The 13,347-nt window shown below is 38.5% G+C and overlaps 1 long non-coding RNA gene and 1 other non-coding gene across 3 annotated transcripts in view; one reads left to right on the plus strand and one right to left on the minus strand.

Moving 5' to 3' along the window:
- The window catches only part of LOC128467411 (uncharacterized), a 129,274-nt gene that overhangs the window by 23,908 nt on the left and 92,019 nt on the right, over positions 1–13,347 (minus strand). The window lies entirely within an intron of this gene.
- Positions 10,871–10,998, plus strand: LOC128468092 (small nucleolar RNA SNORA35). The gene has a single exon (XR_008345809.1). It is a non-coding gene; the product is annotated as a small nucleolar RNA SNORA35 (small nucleolar RNA).

Here is a 13,347-nt window from a genome sequence, read left to right on the forward strand (position 1 = left end):
TATCGAAAAAGGTTACCATAACAAAGTTACAGACAGTCAACAATTATATTCTAATACCATTGTAATAACATATGTACTTAACTTCAGAGAGTATCAGCATATCAAATGACTCCTTTGGTGCTCAGTTTCCAAAATGGCTCTAGATACCAGGATCATATAGAAGACTTTAAAGGATTCTTTCAGTAGTAGCTCTAATTTTTACTTACAATACTAGGCACTAAACTAGTCCTAGCTTCTTGACACTTAACTAGCCCAAGATGGAAGAGCAACTTTCTATTTCATACTTTTTCTCTGGCAAACTTTCGCAGCTCTCTTAGCTTCTGTCATGCTGCTTCCTTCATCTCCTTCCAGTCTCCTCTGCCCCTCCTCCTTCTTCATGGAGTTCCTGATATCCCATTGTTCCTGGCATAGCCCACATGGCTTTTCATGTAGGCCCCTTCCTTCAGTCACTGGGTATCCCGGGTGGAGGAGACCAGGGTGATAGAAGAACTAGTCCACTTGTCCTCTGATAGGATGGAAGCTTATACAGGGGTTTGGGCATTCTGGATGGCCTTCCAATCCTCTACGGATCTGGCAGAGCTCCTAGAATAGTGATAGGTAGACCCCACTGGCTCTAGGTCCACTTCCACCCAAGGTGTGCGGACTACCTCCCTTTCCCCCTTCCTCTCTCTTTGCTCTCTTACACCCCCCTTCACTTCACCCCATCTCTGCTCATCACTGTTTTACCTTTCTGCTCTGATTCTAACACTTACTTGTCTCTATTTAGTCTCCTAACCTGTCCCTCTCCTTTGCTCCCCCCATTATATTTATTATATATATTTTTTTTTTTTTCTTCTCCTCTTTCCAGGTGCGGTGGCAGGGGCTTTCACAAGATGTTGTCTGCATTTGTCTGTTTATATACTTTACACTGCTACACCTTGTTGTATTTACTTGGAGATATTTTCAAATTGTATGTTTTCTTGTATAGAGATGTATATGTACCCCTTTTATATTTCCTTTTTTATGTATTTGCTTTATACCGTGATGTCAATCTGTTTCAATAAAAAGATAATTTACCGAAAAAGGTTAAATTATAATATGGCAAAAATTGTTGATCCTTTATTCATAAGTGTAAACTCCCTTTCTGTGAATAAAGTTTTTTTGCATTGTTTTTCGGTTTGTTGTGTAGTCCTTGTTGTTCACTGGGGCTCTCTGGGAGGGGCTTTTAGGTATGGAGGAGGGGTTCTACCTGTAGCGTCATCAGGGATTGGGAGGAAAAAGAAGCTCTCAGTAAGTAGAGCTAACTGTTTCTTTAGGTAGCTACAACTCTGCCACTGCCTGTTGATGCACTCTCCAACTTCAGTCCGCTCCTTGCAACCTTCTTGTCTAGTTCTTGTTCTCTGTTCCAAGTGCCATATATATGAGTAAGACAGTATCAGTGTGATATGTGATACTGGTGTCACTTAACCCTCAAAAGTTAAAACATAGGAATCTGAACTAAAACATTATTATCCTTAAGAATTCTGGTGTAAGAAATGAAGGGTGCCTTCAAAATGTGATGTTACCTTTAATGCATCAACAAATGCTTTTGAGAAGATGTGTGTATGTTTAAGGAAAGCTATCTGGTTTTATAATGTAAGGTCATTTGCATAGTAATGCACTACAAAGGATTTGGAATTAAAGGCTCCAACAGAGATGGGAAATTTTCCAGGTGGTCAGACAACTAAAGCAAAAGTGTTGTATTTTCACATAGACTATTTATCATGGATTTTATGAGAACTCTCTGGAAAGAGGGGTTGGGTGAACCACTTTCTGGGAGGCACAAAGGATTCTGGGATAACTAGTTAGGGTCTGTATGAGTCAGTCTAAGTAAGGAGAGAGCAGTGAACGGAAGTTTTCTAGGTCAGGACATTCAGAACCAAGATGTGCAAGATGGCACCCAGGAGAATGCTGTGAGCTGAGAGGTTCAAGTTTAAGTTCAACGATTAAGTATAAGTATTTCTATTAAGTATATTAAGTATAAATAGAACGAATGACATCATTTTGATGATGCTCAAGTAGCATTTTTGTTTTGTATTGTTATCAAATGTTCTGTGTGTGTTAAATATTTTATCACCTGCACCAGTGACCTAATTCAATTTCAATATACATTTTTCTATTCACTTGCCTTTGTGCTTTATTCGTCACACATTGCCTAAAGAATACCCCTGTAAGTGGGTCATAATGTCTTAGACTGGGAAAAAGCAACTTCTCAATGTACCAATCGTTTGTATATAGTCAATAAGGTTCATGTCACTTACCAGCACACTCCAGGTTCCAGTGTTCGGCAGAGATCATCTGTTCCTAGCAGTAGGAGCCACAGGTAACCTGTTGTGGCCCTCTTGGTGGAGTCTGATACACGTAAAAACAGGCTATAGGATATCCTGGAAGCTTGTGGAGACCCTCTTAGTGGAGACTTCTAGCCTCTATGTGTAAGAAATTATGACCCTCTTACAGGGTGTTTCTTTTAGGGAATGTGTGATGAATAAAGCACAAATGCAAGCGTATAGAAAAATGGATATTTACCGTATTTGCTCGATTATAAGACGAGGTTTTTTTCAGAGCAAATAGGTCTGACTAAGATCCAGATCCCCCGCAAAGCTGCACGGGACCTGGATCCTCCTGTCTCCCCTTACCCAAACCCCCCCACCCCCAACTTACCGGTGAATTATCTCTGACAGCCGGGGAAGGTCTGCGCGATGGACGCAGACAACCCTCGCAGCTAACCGCACCTCCTTCCAGCTGCAGTGGAAGTTGACTACGCAAATCGCGTAGACGTGTACACGCTGCCCAGACAACACACCGGGAGTTTTTTTGGGGGGGGTGTTAAGTGGGGGGCATAAGGCATTTCTGTAGGTAGAGTGCTCTATGAAATGTCTTTTAACCCCCTTAATGCCACTCTGCCTCCAGAAATGCATTTTAATCCTCTATACGCCAATCTGCCTCCTGAAATGCCTTATACCTCCCTATATGCCACTCTGCCCCATAATATGCCTTTTAACCCCCTAAATGCCAGAGTGGCATATAGGGGTATAAGGCATATCATAAAATAAGTAAAGTAGCTTTGATCCATTACAGATTTCGGCCTGTTTGATACTTCTGAAGGCTTATGTTTCAGTTTATTGTATGAATAGTGAAAATACGATTACTCTATATTATAAAACTGAAGCGTAAATTGCAATTTGAATTTTTCAGAATGAATATGAATTTTATTGGAAATTTATATATATATTTTTTTCCCTCATACTTTTTTATGATGTATGTTTATATTTATATGTTTATATACAAATAACTTATAAAAAAAAAAGGCATATCATGGGGCACAGTGGCATATAGAGGGTTAAAAGGCATATCATGGGACACAGTGGCATTTAGAGGGTTAAAAGGCATATCATGGGACACAGTGGTATAGGGGGTATAAGGCATTTATGGGGCAGAGTGACAAGCAGATGTGCATAACTGGGGGGCAGGTTGGAAAATAAAAGGAATTAAAAACAAAATATTTTACTCAATCATAGCTTTTATTAAAAAAAATAGTTTACATAGTTTACATGAATTAACATTTACTGGTAAAACTTTTTTCCTATAGGGTCGTCTTATATTCACTTTTCCTTTTTTTCCTAAATTAATATTCAGATTTTGGGGGGTCGTCTTATAATTAGGGTCGTCTTATAATCGAGTAAATACGGTATATTAAATTAGGTCACTGTTACAGGTTGTAAAACATAACATACACAAAACATTTGCTAATAACATAAAACAAAAGAGATACTTAAACAAATTCTTGGGAAACCTCTCAGCTCACATGCTTCTCCCAGACGCCTTCTTGCGCAGCTTTGTTCTGAGTCTCCTGACCCAGAACTTCTGTTCACTACCCTCTCCTTTCTCAGACATTTCTGACTATTGCAGCCCCTAACTAGTTATTCTAGAATTTCTTGTACCTCCCAGAAAGTGGTTCACCCGACCCCTCTTTCCAGAGAATTCCTGTATGACACAGTTATGGAGGAGATAAATGCGAAAATACACACAGCTATGTTAAAATACATCAACTTCAGTTGTCTGACTCCCTGTGGGGTATGCCACCTCTGTTGGAACCTTTGTTCCAATCCCTTTGTAGTGCATTACTATACAAATTACCTTACATTGTAAAACCAGATATCTCACCTTACACAAACCCAAATTTTCCCAAAAACATTATGCATAAAATGTAATATCACATTTTAAAGGCCCCCTTCATTTCTTACAGTTGCAGGCTCCAAAGTATTCTATATAAATGGCAAACACCATTTCTAAATTGAATGTGCTGTTCCATTTTCTCTAGATTGCCCTCTCATCCTCCTCCTTTGGGTTTGTACTGTTCTGAAGAGAATTTAAAGTATATAATATAATTACAAGCATAATAAATAGGCATTTTTCCAGATTTCAGAAGGAGAACTTTAACCCCTTAATGTCCATTGCCGGGTCAGGCACGTCATGCAAAACGGTCAGTTAACGACCTATGACGTGCCTGATACGTCATAGGGTTAAATTTGTTCAGAAAGCAATGAAAGATTGCTTTCCTCATTCAGATGGTGTTGCTGTAATGCCTCGACATAGAGGCATTCAGCAAAACAGAAAAAAAAAACGCCGGGGAGCAGTGAGATCGTTTATAACCGTTAATGTAAAAGACGGCATTTGATTTAAAAATGGCGGCGCCATGTAAAATCATTTAGGAAGCGATTGGCAATCGTTTCCTTCACTAAGTTGGTGTTACTGAAATGCCTCGATATCGAGGCATTTCAAGAACACCAACTGAGTGGAAAAAACGACCTTTGATCGTTTCTTAAACAAAGTTTCTAGCGGCAGGGCGCCGCCATGCTTACCTTACCTTCAAAGATAGCGCTGCCCTTCTCCTGGCAATAGCCTCAGAAGCGATTACAAATCACTTTAGTCACTCAGGGGGTGTTGCTGGATGCTATCAGCATCCAGTGATTGACACCCCAAGCCTAAAGATCACTCAGGAGAGTGATCTTGATTTGCTCGGTCAAAGGCAATGTTTATTAACATTTACTTTGACCGGTAAAGATCTGCCTCCCTCTATCAATTGCTTTTAGTGAGGGAGAGAGACAGATCGTGATAAAGCAGGTAAACTTTCATAAAATATTATAAAAAAAAATTAAAAATCCCCAAAAAGGCTCTTATAAGAGCCCCCTTTTTTTTAACCCCTTCCTTACTATTGATCACTGCATAGGCAGTGATATTGCACATCAGCACTTTTTTGCTGTTTGTGCCCTTTTATTTTTATCCACATTTTTTCAGGGTTTATTTTATATTGTTATATTATTTTTAGCACCTTTTAGCTTACTGTATTTTTTTTATATATATATATATATATATTTTTTTTTTTTCTTTTTCATTTTACCGGCTAGGGGTTAATGATGCAGCGCAGGTATACTGCGGAGGAGGCGTATGAATTTTTGGCCTCAGATTCTGAGGCCATTGACGGTCAGTTCACAGATATATCTAGTGATGTATCTGTGGCTGCTGGGTCCGCTGCCACAAGTAGTGGTGGCAGAGCACCTGAGGAGTGGGTAGCACCTAATAGGTATAAGCCAGCTATCCCTCCCTTTACTGCAATTCCTGGCATCAATATTGATGTTACAGGATTCACCCCACTGCAGTTTGTGCAGATTGTTTTGGGAGAAGATGTCTTGGGAGAAATTGTCTCCCAGTCAAACCTTTATGACCAGCAGTACCGTGCTGCTAACCCTGACTCCTATTTTGCAAAGCAGCCATGGACCCCCATTGACGTGCCAGAATTTCTTAAATTCTGGGCATTAACTATGCTGATGGGAATTATTAAAAAACACTCCATCCGCTGGAGCACCAGCCCCATCCTTAGTACCCCAATTTACACCCAGTCGATGGGTAGGAGAAGGTATGAAATGATTCTTCATTTCATGCATTTTAGCAATAACAGCCTGTGTCCGCCTAAGGAGCACCCACAGTTTGACAGGCTCTATAAAATCCGCCCCCTAATTACCCATCTGGCTGCCAAGTTTGCAGAGGCTTATACACCTGGAAGGGTTATCTGCGTGGATGAAGGAAGGTTGGGATTCAAGCAGTATATTCCTTCCAAGCGCTCCAGGTATGGAATAAAATTGTATAAGCTCTGCAAGAGCGAGACTGGGTATACTCAGGCTTTCCGGGTATACGAGGGAAGGGATAACCACCTTGACCCTCCAGGTTGCCCAGAGCATCTGGGAACCAGTGCCAAGATTGTTTGGGACCTAATATTCCCCCTTATAAACAAAGGCTACCACTTATATGTTGACAACTTTTATACTAGCATCCCTTTGTTCAAGCTGCTGTGTTATTTTGACACAGTAGCTTGCAGTACTATAAGAAAGAACCGCGTGGGTTTTCCACAAGATCTGGCACAAACCCGACTACGAAAGGGGGAGACCTCAGTTCTACATCAAGAGGAGCTCTTGGCATTGAAGTTCATGGACAGAAAAGAAGTGTGCATGCTGAGCACCATCCACGAACAGAGAACTGTGGAGGTTTCTGTCCGTGGCAGAGCCGGGTTCACTAGAAAGCCAGTGTGCATCAGGGCCTATAATAAGAACATGGATGGAGTTGATCTGTCAGATCAACTCCTACAGCCCTACCTCCTTATGAGGAAGGCAAAGGCTTGGTACAAGATGGTTGCAATTTATCTCATGGAAATTGCAACCTACAACACTTTTTTTGTTACACAAAAAAGCAAATCCCGGAATGTCTTGTTTGCCGTTTCAGCTTCAAGTTATTTCGGGTATCTCGTACCAAGATGCACCTGTTCCCCGGGCGGTGATAGTCTAGCAGAATTGTGGCTACCCATTTTATTTTAGACTTCCTCCTACAAAGAAGAAACAGAGTCCCCCAAAAAAAGATGCAGGGTATGCTACAGCAGGGGGCAAAGAAAGGACACCACGTTCTACTGTCCAGATAAGCCTGGAGAACCTGCACTCTGCCTTGGTAACTGCTTCAAGCTGTACCACACAGCTGCCCATTTTTCATTTGTTTTTTTTTTTTGTTCCCGCTCCACTTTTGTATTTTTTTAGAATTTTTTTTACATTTACTGCTTTTTAGATTTTTTTGGTGCACCATTTTTATGAGCCTTTATTTGCACTGACAAGTGTCCCCTGTGTCTATTCTTTTATTTTTTTTTATTATAAACGTAAGTATACAAACATAAGTAATATACAAAGTGAAAAAAATTACATCGTGATTCATTAGCAACAGAATATACATAAATGTACACCATATTGCCTGAATATAATTAGAGTGCAAATTTATATGCATCGTAATGCCCTAGTGTCGCTACGACAAGATCACGGCGTCTCATACAGTCTAAAAAGGCCTAAGTGTTTAAGAGATCTTTAGGCCCCTCATTCACACCAACATACACTCCAGCCATACTCCACTGTTCCTTATACCGATTCTTATGCATATCCTTCTTCATGGTCATTCTTTGTTATAAACTCCTAGGAACAATTATTCGTCATGTGACTAAAAGGAAAACAATAGAAACTGAATTTTTTTTTATAATTGGATATATATGTATGTTTGTCTCTTTTTCCCCTTTTTTTTTTCCTTTCTCTTTTCCTTTTTTTCCTCTCCCTTTCCTTCCTTTTTATTTCCTTCTCTTATTTTCTATTTCTTCTCCTCCCTTTTCCCGTTTTATAGGTTTTATGTAATAGGATATTTATCAAGCCAGGGTTTCCAAATCTTATTGAATTTATGTATTCTCTGTTGTGCTTGGAAAAAGCCTTGCTCCATTAAACATTGATAGTTTATTTGACTAATTACATTTTCGATAGGTATTATTGTTTTTTGTTGCCATTTCCTCGCAATACATATCTTCATTGCCAGGAGGCACTGTATTACTAAGGCTCTTTAGTTAAATGTTAAATTAGACAAACCTAAATGCAATAGTGCTTTATCAGGGGTCATGATAATATATGTGTCAATAGTTATGGAAATGAATGCAAATAAATCCTTCCAAGACTGTAAAATCTCACTGCAGTCCCACCATATTTGTCTAAAAGTTCCTTATTAGATCTCCAGCATACTGGAGAGTATTTCTGATGATATTTAGCTAATTTAATCGGGGTCAGATACCAACGGAACATAATTTTATAATGTATTTCTATCATATTCAGACAGTGGGAGACATTTTAGGGATTCAATTTCCTCCATTAACAGGTAGCACCTCTTTAAACACTTGAAAACAGTGAAAACAATTCGTTAATCTGACGATTTATTATCGATATTTTACCAGAAAATAAATTTGACCTTATATAATATCTAATTCTTAATACAGTGTAGAATTCTATATTGCCAAAATTAAACTCCCCGGAGAGTTGTTGAAACGGTTTTATATCTCTTAAATGTAGTATATCATTAATTCTTTTGTTTCTAAATCCACTCCAATTCCTAAGACTCAACTGGGGAATATTAGTCTGAAAGATTTCTAATGGGGCTGTAGGAATGATTTTGTTTTTCATACCTATACTACGTTTAAATGTGTTCCATGGTACTCTTGATTGTAATGGGGAGGGTTTTAGTCACATTAATTGATCTATCATAACGCTGCCACATAAGGCATTCTAAATTAGTCATTCCTATTAATTCTTGTTCTATAAGGAACCATGCTTCATTGTGACTAAATTTGTATTGTAGTTTTAGAATATGGGTTAACATGCTAGCTTGGACATATCTCCCCAAACTTGGAACATTAAAGCTGCCATTTCTTTTACTCGCATATAAGATTTTCCTTGCAATCCTAGGTTTTTTTTCTGCCCATATAAAACTTTCTATGTTTTTTTTAAATGTTTGTATCCAAGGCATTGGGAGTCTAATTGGTATCATCCTAAGTAGGTACAACCACTTAGGGATTATATAAGATCTAACAATATTCATTCTCCCTAGCCAAGATACAAATAACCCCTTCCAACTCGCTATATGCTTTAGCAATTCGTCCCGTAGTTTACTATAATTGTTCTCATTAATACAAGAAATTTTAATTGGGATTATAATTCCTAGGTATTCTATTTTATCCGTTCCCCAGACAAAATCATATTCTTCCTCCAATTGAGTTCTAATGGAGCATTTTATCCGCTCTATTACCTGCATAGTAGAATTTTTGCTTCATTTTAATTATGTTATAATTTGCTTTGGAGAAAAGCGCTTCTTGAATTTCCTTTTTAATTTTTATCATGTTCATTATGGATAGATTATCAGGAGATTCCGTGAGGAGATTTTCTTTTTAAATTACTTAAGGAGATATACAAATCCGATAATTTTTTCTTATTTTTAGTTCTTATTTGTGCGGTCTTTTTAATTATTAGCCCTCTCATTACGCATTTGTATGCTCCCCATACATTTCCTAAACTAACATCGTCCGTCAGATTTTCCTGAAAATATTGTTTGGACTTCTGGAATAAGTATTCACATATTTCTTTAGATGACAGTAATGAATCCGCTAATCTCCAAGGTCGTGGGGCTCGGTCTGTATTTCTTATTAATTTCTAAACAAACAGAGTCATGGTCCGACCAGACAATATTATTTATAGTAATATTTTTACAATCATTTACTGTTTCAGCTTTTGTCAATATTATGTCTATCCTTGAGAAGCATTTATGTCTATGAGAAAAGAAAGTGAAGTCTATGTCATTTGGTCTAATCTTGTTTTATCTCTTCTGATATTCCTCTTAATCTTAGTTTTTTTTCTTCGTGCTCTTTCTTCAGCCTCATTTAATTTTGTTCTAAGGTGCATATCAGGTTATCTTTCTTTGTAAGCTCTTCCTTTATAGAGCTTATCTCAAATTCTAGATAATCATGTTTTTGCTCATATGTTTTAAGGCTATCTTCCAATTTTTTTTAATTTTTCCATTCATTATTTAGTTTCAGTAACTCTTCTTTAAATAGGTTAAATTGGATTTTCATACAATGTTGGAGATAGTCTCTAGTAATCATTTGAGATTTTTGTGAGCTTGGGCTGAGAGATTGCCTATGTAATTCGTCTATAGTGGTATCAGATAAACATAACAATTCCTCCATGTTTTTAGGAGCCTGCGGAGAGAACAGTGTACTGATCTTTTTTTCTTTTTTTGGATCAAAGTCTCGCTTTTCCCTTTTTTTTATATCTTGCGTCATCTTTTTTGAGAAGCCATTTTAACATTTAACTGACTCTTAGTCAATATATTCCAGTACAATCAATCTGATGCGTTTTCTATCCTTGTTGTACGACATTCATGACTTCAATAAATATAGCATGGAGTTAAGAAGAAAAGAGGATCCAATTTGCCCGTATATACTGTATACCGATCAGTTAATAAAGATTTCAAATATACTATATATTAATAATTACTCACTGGAATCGAGTTTCTGCGTTCTTAACTGATTGCGTGTCTGTATTAGGTTGTTCTTATGTAGAATTATGTAAAATGTTGTAGTTCAGATGCTTTGTTGTAATATAGTCCGCGGTTTCTGCAGCTCTCGATTCGCATCTGCTTCACAACCACCTCAACAGACTCTCGTTTAGTTACAGTCTCCAGTCTTGTTTAATTTCAGTCTCCAGTCCGCTCCATCGTTGGCGTATGTCAGGATGTATGATAAGGGTCTCTAGTACTCTGTTATCTCCGCCGTAAGATCAGCAAGATCGGCTATCCAAGGTGCACTCTCATTCGGATGCCGCAATCGTAGCGGTTTGTTGCGTGCTCCATTAATTTGCCGCCATGTTCGGGTAGCCGCGTGGTCACCTACTCCATCTCGCCCGTTCCTCCTACGCACCTCCTCTGTGTGTGCGTATCACGTCATCACGTCCCCTGGCACTGCCATCTCCCCTGTGTCTATTCTGTGGCTGAAGGTTCGCTTAACGGTGCTAGATCAAATCGCTTCATGGAGAAAGGCCAGTCTTTCTTGTAGCCTGCCCCTTCTGAAAGTTGGGTACAAAAAACGGCTGTAAAAATTTCAAATTGAAACCGTGAATTACGCATGTCCCAAATGTTACCTTTTAGCCCCCACACAACCTGACAAACCATGCATGTGTGGTGTCACTGTACTCAGGAGATGTTACTGAACACATATTGGGGTGTTGTTTGACAGGGACATACACCAGGACCTGTATATTTATAACTAAAATCCAATTTGTGTGAAAAAAATTACTATTACAAAGTTTGACAAAGTGTGGTTGTATAATTAGTGCATGAAACGGGTTAAAATACCAGCATTTGAAATACCCTGGGGTGTCTAGTTTCCAAAAATATATGGTTTCATTGAGTTAACCGGCTTCAAAGAGGAGATGGAGGCAGAATGACCAGATTTGGAAATCATAAAATACAACTTGTACTTATTGCCCTATAACTTACAAAAAACAGCAAAAAAAACCCCATAAAAACATTGGGTATTTCTAAACTCAGGACAGATAGTAGAATCTCTATTTAGCTGTTTTTTACTTGCTTTTGTAGATGAGTAAAAGATTTTTCAAATAAAAGTCATAAAAGGTGTGTTTTTTTTCAAATTTTCACCATGTTTTATTATTTTTTTTTATAGTAAATTACATGATATGATCAAAATAATGGTATAAAGCCCATCTTGTCCTGAAAAAAACAACATATAACTTGTGTGGGTACACTACATGGGAGAGGAGAGAATTACATTTAAACACAAACACTGCAAAAGTGTTAAAACAGGTTCGATCCCAAAGGGTACATAAGGAAAAATAACCCTACACCCTCTAGAATAAATATACATACACAAACCATACATAAGATTTTTCTAGTGGTACCATCAGGAAAAGTGGAGTTAAGAGATAGGGAAGGGAACAGGAATATTAATCATTGCTCTCAAAATGATAAAACGAAGAGGAATATTATGTATAACAAACAATCTTCAGATAAAGTATATAATATGAAACCTGAAATTTAACATAGAGAAGAATATGGGATTCTCACAAATAAGGAGTAGTAGTAAGTGCTAACGTCTCTCCCCCCTGACAGTCTCTTCACTGGCTGCCTGTTTGCTTGAGGATTCATTTCAAAATCCGCAATCTTACTTTCAAAGTCCTTCACAGCCGTTCCCCGCCCTACATCTCCCAACTCCGTCTATCCTCTCCTCTGATTTCTAGATCTCATGCATGCTTACAAGATTTCTCCAGGGCGAAGGATGAGTGAGGACGTGGTACGCGGCACGCGTCACGCTATGCGTGCACCGTAACCACGCCCGCGGCTAGTGCCGGCTAATGGAGACGCATCGAGTACTGAACGCTACTATCTACCGTGAACGGGAGAACTCGACGGACTCGATCGACCCGATGGTTAGAAACAATTCACAAGAGTGCCTCTGCGTTTCTGCGGATCGTGACGGATCGTTACGGATCTGAGTGCTGTCTTCGCGGTGCTTTTTCTCCCTCCTACTACTTCCCCTAAAAGTGCGGACTCTGGCTTCTCATGCTGGGCAGGACACCTTGACTTCCAAGAGTCTCTAAAGCCGTCTTCACGCCATTGAAAACTCAGAAGTATGGACCCTCTGTACACGTGGCCCATCTATCAAGATAAGTGATCTCACTGATTTTTTCTTTCTATTTATTGATCTATTCGGAACTTTATTATTTGATTGATTTTGGTCTTGGTACAATATAGCCGTCTACAAAGCTAATACGCGATTATATGGATAAATATTACTTATTGAAGATATTATTGAAGATATATTGAAGACTAAGGGCTGTATAAATATACAAATCAATAAAGCTGAGAAGGAAAATTAATATTTTTGAAAAGAGGGGACGGATTGTAGACTGGAGGGAGGACAGAGAAGGAGTGGAAAGCCGAACACACACAATACAAAGGAGAAATAAAGAAGAATATAACCGATAATATATCTAAAGAGTACTGGATAAGGTGAAACAAACAATTAAGGAAACGAAACGAAAAGGCGGGTAAAGATATAATTGATATAATGCCGCCCAAAAAAGAAAAAGATCGAGAAAAGGAAAGAGAAAAGGATAGGAGGATAAGTTTGGACAAATCTAAAGTCTTGACGACATTCTATTCTCCTAAATCCTTAACATCCACTGCTATTCATACATCCAAACGCCCTCCAAAGGACTCCTTGGATGCTTCAGCTGACCTCTCCCTGGACATTTGTCCAGACACTATACAATCTGACATAACTTATTCCACCAAAATTGAAAACATAAATGATTTATACTTAAAACTTACGGCAGAAATGAAATCCAACACAGTTTCTCTGAAACAGGATATTGCTTCCATTCTGGCCACACTCACTTCTCAGGCAAATTCTAT

The sequence above is a fragment of the Spea bombifrons genome, chromosome 10 (genome assembly GCF_027358695.1).
Source record: "Spea bombifrons isolate aSpeBom1 chromosome 10, aSpeBom1.2.pri, whole genome shotgun sequence".
Lineage (NCBI taxonomy): Eukaryota > Metazoa > Chordata > Amphibia > Anura > Pelobatidae > Spea > Spea bombifrons.